This window comes from Octodon degus, unplaced genomic scaffold, assembly GCF_000260255.1.
Source record: "Octodon degus isolate 3935 unplaced genomic scaffold, OctDeg1.0 scaffold00056, whole genome shotgun sequence".
Classification (NCBI taxonomy): domain Eukaryota; kingdom Metazoa; phylum Chordata; class Mammalia; order Rodentia; family Octodontidae; genus Octodon; species Octodon degus.
In genome coordinates, this window is record NW_004524632.1 from 4,560,018 (window position 1) to 4,570,225 (window position 10,208).

The window sequence follows — 10,208 nt, forward strand, 5'->3', positions numbered from 1 at the left end:
TCAAAAAGGGTAAGAACATGAGGTAACAGATGTGTTACTTCATATTACCAATCTGAAAGGATGGGGGAGCATTCCTTTTAAAACATCCCACCAGCACACCCCTACTCAGAAATCTGTTGTACCCCAAAGGTTTACATGCACAGTGGGATATTTGAACTCAGAAGGTTTTAATTAAAAATAAAAATTAAAGTCTATTCATACATTTAAGAAATGAAGATACATACATCTTTTGTTTTAAAAAATTAAATTTTTATTTTACATATACATACATACACACATGCAGTCAGACCCTCCTAACTTCAGGCCCATCAGAAGACTGCTTTCCTGGTAGTTCATGAAGCCCCAGAGGCTTTAGATAAAAGGATTGAGTAGAGGCATTTTCAGGGAAGGGCATCCACAACTTACATAAACTGCTCAAAGGATTCATGACCTCAAATGGATTAAGAATCGCAGCAAGAAAACACAGATCTAAAAGCCTGAGGTTTAAATCTCAGCTGAGTTACCCACCGTGTTAACCTTGAACAAATTGCATAACTTCTTCGAGTCTCTTATGTCCTCATGTTTTTCAAAGACAAACAATAGCACCTACTTCATAAGAGTATTATGGAGTGAAGGTAGGGACAGGTAGCCACACACCAGGTGGTGCAAGTGTGGTCGACGGTAATCTGAGTCCCTAGAAATACCTAGAAGAATCTAAATTGCAATCAGGAGCATTGTGGAAATCCTTCTAGATTTGTATTCATCAATTGCTGCCCAGGTATCTCAAACTGTCCTTTCTCCAGCAGCACACTGATAAGATGAAGACAATACTGCCTCCTGAGCACAAATTCCTCTCAGTTTCCCGACCTTCCAAGACTTTCAGGTGAGATACTTCACTCTTAAGCATCAGCACTGAGTTGGACTTTCCAGTGTTCCACTCATGTGGAGCCTCTCAGCAGTGATCAGACGCATTCTTCAACCAGATAGACAAAATTAATGCCATCAGTAAGAGACAGATACACACTGGGTACCGCCAGATGTGACATCTTGAGAAAGACAGAGAATCACTTAGAGGCCATTCGGATGTGCAACTTAAATTTAACTATCAGAAGACACCAGAGATTAGAGGCATGGGCCACCATGCCTGGACTCTGTGGTGGTTCAGCCCACCCTGAGGGCAGAGCTGGCATGGCATGTCGTGCCAAGGATTGAACCGTGGTCCCTGCACTTGCCTAAACTTGCCTAAGCAGAAGCTTTAGTCCACTGAACTATCTTGCCAGTCCCAGAACTTTCTTTTAAACACAAAACAGGTTGCCTTCAACAATGTCAATGTCATTAATGACAAAGGAATTCTGCAAGGGTGGTCCAGGCTCCTGTTAGCCCTTGGAAGAACACCAGGCCGACACTGCCCTAGCAGGGACCAAACTTATTTTCAGTAACCATGAGCTGTCTACATTTATCTTTCTAAAAGCTACCCTGATTATCAGAGATTTGGTGTGGTACACACGATGTGAACTCATAACTAGAAAAAAAAATTTAATTTTTTCTCTGCTGTTTAATCACTGAGATGTTTGCCCATTTTCCTCTCATTTCTCTCCAGATTTTTCAGTCAAATTCTCATCAAAATGCAGCAAACATAATTCCCTCTTAGAATGGTTATTTCTGTGAAACTTAATCATCTCCTCTACTGGAGGAAACAGAGCAACTAGGGTGGGGTGGCTTTATTCTGGGATTTTTGTTTTGCGCCTTGGTTTTTTAGTTTTATTTTTCAATTCTTCACTCAAGTACAAAGCAATCCTCAGAGGTTCAGTTGGTTCCAGAAATGAAGAATAAAGCAAAAATAATAATATAGAAACCTCTTGGGTACAAATGGAACCCAAATCATGTCACACTTTCTACCTGTCCATGAGTGGAAAGTACACATGTGAAACCAGGTGACATACTAATATCTTTTTTTCCATAATTTTATTGAGAGACAAATAGCAACAAGACAGTTTCAAATCAAATTGGTAGGACAGTTTCAATAACTAACACATTGCATACTCTCTTCCTAGTGGTTATTTGCTGTACAAGATGCAGACATGATACCCTATTTACAAACATTATTACAACAAATCCCTCTATTCATTAACAGAATGTAACTATATATCTATCCCAACCATTTTGAATACACAGATACAAAATGGACATTCATCTGACATACTAATATCTGGATTTAAAACTAATTAAGAATTTATGTATATGAAGAAAAGCTAGGAATTCTACATAGCAGAAATCAGACAGATTCCTCAACCAGACAGCCAAAATCAATACCATCACTAAGGAGCAGATGCATATTGGGAACCACTAGATATGACACCTGGGGAGAGACATGGAAGCACTTAGAGGCCTTTCAGATCCCTAACACAAATTCAACTATCAGAAAACACCAGACAAATCTCAAAGCAAGAATTTTCTATTAGACACAAAATCAACTGTACCTTCAAAAATGTCTCTATCATTAATGACAAAGGAAAGCTGGAAAATGGTCCAGATTAAAGGAGGCTAAAGAAACATGATAACTAAATTAGATACTTGATCCTATATTTGTTCCTGTATGGGAAGGGAAAAAAAGAGAAAGAAATGCTATAAATGACATTATTGAGTCAATTGGCATAATGGGACTATGCATAAGAGATTAAAGTGTCAAAGTTAAACTACTGAAGGTGACAGGTAATAAAATATTACTCTTCTTGAAAAATACGTGAAGAAGTATTTCTAAGTAAAGGGGCATGATGTATACAATTGTTGTCAAATGGCTCAGAAAAATTTATGAGTTCTATGCACACATATGGGGTGTGTGTGTGTGTGTGCATGTGTGTGTGTGTGTGTGTGTACATGTGTGCACAAGTGCATGTGGAGAGAGAAAAAGCTTCAAACCATAAAGCAAATGAGGTTAAATATTAATAACAGGAAATCTAGATAAAGGGAAGATCAAAAAAAAAAGATAAAGGGAGGATTGGTGGTCCTTTGACTATTCTATTATTTGCAGCTTTTCTAAACATCCATTTTCCAAATAAAAATTGAGTGCTTGGAAGATGTGAGTATTGGGGGTTTTTTTCACAAGTATTTAAAAGACTTATGTTGTTTTGTTTAACCTGAATTTCACACACAATGGCCTTGGAGATAATTTGTCTTTTATGATAAACCAAAACAATAATAGCCTAGAATATGCCAGGATTGGTGAAGGTTTTTATAAAACACCAAAGAAAACACCAAGATGTGTGTCTCTTCTTCTACCTCCTGTGATAATTACATGTCAATACTAACCTAAATGATCAAATACATGCATTAAACAAGATGCCATTGAATTCACAGGATTTTAATTATTTCATTCCCTGTCAGTGGCTGAGGAGAGGGTCCAATGACTTCCCCAAAATCTCTAAAAAAAATCCTGAATGTCCCCATCCCAGCTTTAAAGGGTGACCAACCATCTCCACTCACTTGAGTCTGGGGGATTTCTAGGGCATGAACATTCAGTGCTAAAGTTAGGAGAACCCTCAATATTTGTCTTATGTCAGGTATGTCCAACAAACAGCCTGTAGGCCACATGCAGCTGGACATTTAGGTTGTGGGCCACAAGATTGTAGTAAATTTTTATCATAATTATGTAATGTTTAGTGGGATTTTTCATGACTCCATCAAGTAATATTCTAGCACAGAGCATGCTGGTGACAACAGAAGGCTGTATCAGGGAGGCCACACAGTGCAGACTAAACCAACCTTGTGCTTGCAAGCAATCAGTGCAATCTAGAAGCACATGCATCAGACCTTTCATGTGCTTGTGTGACAAGGTGTGTTACAGTTTGTGTCTAGTAGTCCCCCCAAAGCCTCATGCAGCCTTTGGGGTGGCTTCTAGAGTTTGTGATTGATTCATGGTCCAATGCAGGAATTCTAGGTGTGAGTGCTACCCTGCCCAGGGAGGCAGGGTAATCTGCATTACAGTGTAAGGAGGGAGATAGGTTTGCCTCTGCTGCCACAGCTGCTGCCTCCCCCTTTGCTCTCCTCCATGTGCTATGAAAGACTGCCCTCTTCCATGAAAGACTGCCCTCTTCCATGTACTACTCTGCCTTGGATCCAGCTGAGTATGGGCTGAAACCTCCACTAATAGGTAGCTAAATAAATCTTTCTTTCCTTAATGTTGTATGTCAAGTATTTTGTCCCAGCAACCAGAAAAAAAAAGTTAACTGAGACAGAATTTGGTACCAAGAGTGGGGTCATTGCTGTGACTCCCTGATAATGTCCTTCAAGAGCCTTTGGGAATGCCTTATAGGAAGAGATAGAAAGGATTTGGAGATGTCACCTACAAGAGAAGAGCTGCAATATCTTTAAATATTCTGTATGAAAGATTCTCATCAGAGCTCAGAACGCCAGAAGGCTGACAGAAATCCTGCCTGCAAGACCAGGCTGGGAAGGTTTTTCTGGGAAGAACTGCATTGATCGTTAGACTCCAGATAATGTATGTTATGGCTTGGCAGAAAGTTTGTCTGCATTTTGCTCATGTACAGAGATTTTGCCTGAGACTCAGATTAAGCATGGAAGACTGGTTAATCTGGCAGAAGAAATTTCAAGGCAGTTGAATGTTGAAGCAGTGGCATGACTACTGTTGAGGTATTTTATCAGATTTATCTTGAGAATCAAGAGGAAAGAACCCAGCAGGATGATTTAAAATGGTGTGAGTTTGGACAGAAAGAGAGCATCAATAAAGCTGTAGACTTCAAAGACAGAGCTAAGAGGATCTCCATTGCCAAGAAAGAACAAAATAATAGAAGGGATGGCCTGAGGGCATCACAGGAGAAGGCAAGTCTCCACTCTTTGCAGCCTCAGAATTGCAAGGCTGTGGGACTTTGCCTTGGGGAAAAAGCCACAGAGTTCCAGGTTCCAGAATGAAAGCAGCATAGAGAATCTGTTTCTTGGGATCAGGGTCAGAGTGCTCAGCAATCCAGGCACTCAATCTCTACAGCCAAGAGAGAAGAAAGCCTGGCTACTGCTCCAGCTGGCAGCAGACTTTGGCATCATCCACATGACATTGTTTTTAGGTTTAGGCAGAATGCATGAGTTCTGATGTTTAAAAGGTTTCCACCTAGAATTCAGAAGGCCTGGGAGACCAGGCACTGTGTTCCTGAGAAGGTAGTATGTGAAACACAGAGTGAGAAGCCTACAGTTCAGTAGAAAACCCAGAAGTTTGGAAAAACCAGGAATGTGAATTGTCTGAGGAAAGCTGTAAGGAAGGAGAGAGTAGCCAGCCCAAGAGCAAAGCCATGGAAGCTACAACCAGCTGAAGTGCTGTAGAGGGGGAGCCACATGGAGCTCACAATTTGTCACAGATTGCTCCTGATGTTCCCCATAGAACTTCAAGACTTAACATTTACCCTTCTGAAATTTGGACTTGTTTTAGTCTCAGTGCTTTGTATCCCCTGCTTGTACCTTTTGGAATGGTAATGTTTATCCTGTGCCATTGAATGTTGGAAGCATTTAACTTTTCATTTATATAGTTGAGAGTTTGCCTTGGATCTTTGAGGAGACTTGGGACTTGAACTTTTCAGCAATGCTGAAACTGTTAGAACTTTGGCAACTCTTAAAGATGGACTAAAATGCCTTTAGGACATAGGGATATGCATGATCCTTTGGGGGCTCAGGGGAAGAATGTTGTGGTTTGTGTCTATTTGTCCCCCCAAAGCCTTATGCAGTCAAATAGGGCAGCTTCTAGAGTTTGTGATTAATTCATGATCCAATGTAGGAATTATGGGTGTAAGTGTTACCCACGCCCTGGGGAAACAGGGGGTGGTAATCTGCATTGCAGTGTAAGGAGGGGAGAGAGGCCTGACTCTGCTGCCACCACTGCTTCCACTCCCTTTGCGCTTTGCTGTTTCTGCTGCCATAAAAGGCTGCCCTCTGACATGTGCAGCTCTGCCTTGGAGCCAGCTGAGTATGGACTGAAATCACTAACTGTGAGCTAAATAAATCTTTCCTTCCTTAATGCTGGGTGTCAGATATTGTCCCAGCAACCAAAGAAAAGTAACTGATCCAGTAAACAAATTGCCTGTAGCAGTGTTTCAGCCTATTTACAGGGATTCCTACGAACATAGTGTATATTGTTACATAGCAGACATAGATTTTTATCCAATTATTAAATTTCAGCTTGTGTTCTTTCATTTTCATTTGCTATTTAAATTAACTATATTTCATATTTTATGTACGGCCCAAAAACGGATTCTTTTTCACTCTGTGTGACCCAGGCAAGCCAATAATCAATAATGCCCAATGTTCTCTCTCTCTCTGTCTCTCTCTCTCTGTCTCTCTCTCTCTCTCTCTCTCTCTCTCCCTGCCCCTCCCCCTCCCTCTTCCCCTTCTCCCTCTCCCTTTCCCTCTCCCTCTCTTTCTGCAACTCTTTGATATGATCTAAAACTCATCCACTCCTCTGGGGTAACACCCATTTATCTGCCTCACAGAGGAAACACTCCCTCAAGTCAGTCAGGGAAGAGACAAATGTATCCAAAGATCTGAGCAATGAAGAGTGTTAGGGTATTACACTTCCTATCCAGCTGCCCCCAGCCCAAAGCCTCATGTGCTCACAGGTGGGACTTTGGGGAGGTGACTGTGTTGTGGAGTTTTGATGTTCATAAGCAGATTGATCCATCATGAGTTCATAACTAAAAGTGATGTTGGAGGTGGAGCCTGATTGAAGGAAAGAAGTCACTAGGGTGTGACCTGGAAAGGTCTATCTCCCTGCTACCCCTGCCTTAGAGCTCTCTACTCCCTGCCCGCCATGCCATACACAGCTCTCTTCTGACAGGCCCCTCTGCCACACTACCCTGCTTTGGAGCCAGATGATCACAGACTGAAACTTTCACAAACTCTGAGCCAAAATAAACCCCCTGCCATTAAGCTTGGTGCTTGGTATTGTGTCTGAGCCGCAAAGAAAAGTGACTAAGCATATCCCTTCCTGTTGTTCATCCTGCTATCAGTTTCTAGGCCCTGTTCCCTCTCGGGGTCCTTCTGAAGCTGAACTCCTCTCATTTGATTATTAGGCAGAGTGTCCCTCTGGAACTGATTCCCCTGAATCTCCTGTAGCATGATCTCAAACATCGTGATGTGTTTCACTTAACAGGTGATGGGTGCCCTGTTTTTCGCTTTGGAGGCCAGAATTGGGACAGTGATCCTGAAATGTCTGATTCCTCTTTTTTACTTCCATGATACTGAAAAACGTTCTGTATCCTGAAAGAGAATGAAATATATTCTGTGTACTTTGAACTTCATGGGTATTTTATTTTGTCCTGATATTTTTACATTAACAACTTACAGTTGGTGTGTGTGGTGGTATTATAGCATCTTAACCCATCATGGTGGCGGATACCAGTAATCCCAGTGTTCCCGGAAACACCGGGGTTGTGGCCCACAGTGACAAAGAATGAACCCACAGACAGAAGAGGTAGGGTGTAAGAAAATTTAATTCAAAGATAGAATTGCAAGAATGTAAAAGAAAGGCAAGGACATAGGCCTTCCCCTACCCCACAGGGGGTTCTGAGTAGAATACCCAAGAAGGCTTTGTCTAGAGGTTTTTAAGAGATTTAGGAGGGAGCTCAGGCCACCATGTAAGCAATGTGACCTCTACCCAACAGGAGGCTATGTACTCTTCAGGGTCCAATCCACACATTGTCTGTTCAGGGCATAGATACTGAGTCATGCACTGTCAGGAAATTTACCTAAGATGAAAATGAAGCAGATTGCATAGGAGAATGAAGATTCCTTTTGGCTTACTTAAGCACTACCAATCTTACAGCAGTGGCCAAGCGTTCCTACTCTATACCCAACCCTAGGGCTCTCGGTCAGCCCAGAAGAACATGAGAGGTTTTCTAGGTCAGGCGTCTCTGTCTGATGGTGCCCTGCTCTGGTGGGTCCACCTGCCTCCTCTATCTCTCACTTGCCCCTCTTGGGCTCCACTTTGTGCACAGGGTCACAGTTTCATTTAGCCTCAGTTAAATCCACACCACCAGGCATCTCTGTGTGCGCAGGTATCAATTGCCATTCACTGTGCAGCCTCGGCAGCCACTCACTGACCTCCAGCTCTTTCTTGGAGCAGCCTCCTAGTTTTATCTGACAGAGACAAGATCCCATTTCACCTCCGCTGCTCAAACAAGATAGCACAGTGCTTGATCCTAATAGCTTCCATCTTCACCTCTTTCTCCCTGGGCTTGCTTGGGAAACAAAGCAGCACTGCCCTGGCACACCCTATTCCTTCTGGGCCCCTTTTTCCAGAGTTGAGATCAGCCATAGGGCAACCACCAAAACTTAGCAAGGTTCCTCAGAGCCAAGAATATTGGAGACAGACGCTGAGTGTGAACTAAGAGACAGCCAAGAGTCTAAGACAGAGCTTCCCAAGGAGCACTGGTGACATACTGGGTTAGATAGTGTTTAGTACAAACTCTTCCTCTACCAACCAGATGCTCTCAGCAACCCCTCAGCACTGTGACAACCAAAAAGGCCCCCAGGCATTGCCAAATGGACCCTGGGCTGGGAGGAACAATATCAGCTTCTACCATCTTTGACTTGAACACAGAGTGAGACAAGAGGGATAAAGGCTTAAAGTTAGGGTCAGGTAAATGGGGAACAGAGAAGACAGTGAGTTACAAAACTGATCAAGTGAGAACTTCTGCCACCATGAAGAGAGAGAGACCCCAAGCTTAGGCTAACCGAGAGCTGGGCATGAGTACCTGGCATAAGGGACCTCATCAAGTTTGCTGGTGGTCACTGTCCCTACAACCCAATATCCGGCAGCTGCTCAGCTCAGTGATGACAGGCTCTTCCCTGACGCTCTGACAAAGAGCCTCACCCCTAGAGGTGACCTCAGGGCAATCATCTAGATCCATCAATTCTGAGTCAACTAATTGTGTAATTTTTATTGTCATCCAGGTCCCTGGGTCAATTGGGAAAAAAATCCAGCTGTAAGTAACAGAAAACAGCACGAGGGAAACAAGGATTTTGTTCTTCCACATAAGAAGTCTGAAGGTGAACAGTACCTCAATGACAGCAGGACTCATTTCTGCGTAATCATACTAGCCTTTCCCATGTGACTGCAAGTTGGCTGCTTCAGCTTCAGGCAATTGGTCCATCTGCTCCGGGAAGAAAAAATAGAGAGGGTGTCAGCTGTGCTCATCGCTTTATGAACGGAATCAACGGATCAAGGAAGGCTGAGAAAATGAGCATTTTGCTTTTGCAGCCGCTCTAAAGCAGTGAGCAGCGGGAAGAATCGACTGCTCTAGCTGAGCGCTGGAGTGCCCGGCCGCCTCTCCACCTGAACCGTCCCTAGTCATCACCCCACTACGCTCAAGCTCCAAGGCTGCCAAACAAGATTCAGAGCACACTGCATGTAGAATGCACTGTAACAGTCTAGCAAGGCTCCATAGATAATGAAACCTTTCTCGAACATTCAAGGAAAAAGCGTGCATAACGGCAGCAAGCAGCCCGCACAGTGCATATTTCAGTAAAAGTGATAAGGAAGTTCGAACTCAAGCAAAAGATCTTGCTGGCAAGCCAGTCCCCTTGGTACAGAGGTCAGACATAAAGATAGGATACCTCTTACATCTAGTCTCTGTAAGTGGTGGAGGAAGGCAAATGAAGCCAAGACTGTTTCCTAGAAAGATGTCACCAAAGCCAGAAGAGTGGCTCAAAGCAGGAATACAAGAAAAAAAGTGCGGTTCAGAATCAAAATAAGAAAAAGCTAAGCCAGCTGGCAGCCACGAGCAAGGAGTGATGGGACGGGCAGCTGGGGAGAGGTCTGCGGGAGATTTGGAAATGGAATCTAAACATGCAGAACATCTTATTTCATGCTTTAAATCCAAATACCTTAAACTGTGTCATCTAATCCCCCCAAAGCAGATACAAAACCAATCATCCTAGCAGAATACCAAAGCAAGGTAAGATAATCTCCTGGATAGAAGAGGAAGGGAATACAAAGCCAGTTCATTCATATATAAGAACAGAACGCACAGCCTAGTACGTTTTCAGTGTTGCCATTAGCTGCGCTTAACAGAATGCTGCCATTCGCAGTTTAGCCCAGTTTACGGTTCCGAGGCAACAAGGAGTCCAGAGGCTGCAGGTGCTCGGCTGGTGAAGCTACTGAAGCATCTCCGAGACCCACGTTCCCAGCGACTGGTGGTTCCACTACACAGAACATGGAGCTTTCTCTC